Consider the following 1356-nt stretch of genomic DNA (forward strand, 5'->3'; position numbering starts at 1 on the left):
CCACCGAGATGCAGCACAGAGCGTCATAGGAAGTCATTCCTGCCTGCAGCCATCAAACTTTACAACTCCTCCCTTGGAGGGTTAGACACCCTGAGCCGATAGGCTGGTCCTGGACTTATTTCACAATTTACTGGCATAATTTACATATTACTATTTAACTATTTATGGTTCTATTTCTATTTATTATTTACGGTGCAACTGTAACGAAAACCAATTTCCCCCGGGATCAATGAAGTATGACTATGAGTACTGCAAGCTCCTGGTAATGATATAGAGACTGTCGAGAAACTCAGGATTAAATTGGTCTGCGAACAGTGCACTCTGTATCAGGCAACAGGCAAGGGTGCTGCTGGAATCAGCAAGGGCTTTGGTTACTCACAGTGCAATAAGAGCAAGTTAACAACCTTTAATATCAGATATGAGAAGCTCACTCAGGTGACAGTGAAGTTTTGCACAATACCTGCCCCGAATGGTTCGCTGATTCCAGACTGAGCCTGTCTTCGGTATATACCCGATCTTTAATGGAGTAAATCTTGCCCGGGGGCCATATAATGACAACCAGATTAGACCTGGGATTCCGCCAAAGTTGACTGGACATTACATAAGGATCCTCAGTACCCAGAGTACAGCAACGTTCACACCACAGCAGGCAACGCCAGAGCCGAAGACCAGACACAGATACAACGTGTCAGCATGAGTGCACCAGAATGAACGCAACTTTGCATCAGCACCAGGCTGGCTCGGGACCCGGAGCCGCCAGGGCAGAACCTGGAGAGGAATCTGCACAATCCGGAGCCGATCCTGGACCAACCCCCGACCCTGTGGCTGAGGGCATCTGGACTCCGAGCCCAGGACCAGACCCACAGCTGCTAACTCCGATCGCCCGGCACCCGTCAGGGAAGAACCGAGTGGCTGCTCAGCCCGATGCCGGAGCCGGAGCCGGGGCCAGGGAAGGGGGGACCCAAGCCCCTCCACCTTACCTCCTCCTCCTCCTCCGCTGCCGCTGCCGCTGCCGCTGCCTCTCCCACCGACCTGCACCGCGTGTGCGCGCCACGCCCACTCCGCAATCCCATTGGACGTGTGTCCGCATCGAGTTGTGCGATTGGCTCAAGCGGCGGCCAATCAACTAAAAGGCGAGTTAAAATGTCACGTGACAGTATTCAATAAGAAAATTCAAGAGGTCGCGCCCCCGAATCTCCCGCACCTCAGCAACCCCGCCCCCTGCGAGCCCTCATCTTACTGGCCACGCCTCCTGACACTCACGCAACGTCATTCAATGACCCGACGTCCCCTCCTGGCACTCCAAATCTCAGCAGTGACCCCTCCCCCAGATACATCCTCAAAAAACTAATTATC

At 53.4% G+C, this 1356-nt stretch overlaps 1 protein-coding gene across 1 annotated transcript in view; it reads right to left on the bottom strand.

Moving 5' to 3' along the window:
• Positions 1-1037, bottom strand: part of LOC140188982 (pyruvate carboxylase, mitochondrial-like) — a 1128593-nt gene extending 1127556 nt beyond the window's left edge. The window contains 1 exon segment of the mRNA XM_072245643.1: positions 981-1037. The gene's annotated coding sequence lies outside the window, so the exon portion shown is untranslated.
• Between the last annotated feature and the right edge of the window lie 319 nt (positions 1038-1356).

This window comes from Mobula birostris, chromosome 28, assembly GCF_030028105.1.
Source record: "Mobula birostris isolate sMobBir1 chromosome 28, sMobBir1.hap1, whole genome shotgun sequence".
NCBI lineage: Eukaryota > Metazoa > Chordata > Chondrichthyes > Myliobatiformes > Myliobatidae > Mobula > Mobula birostris.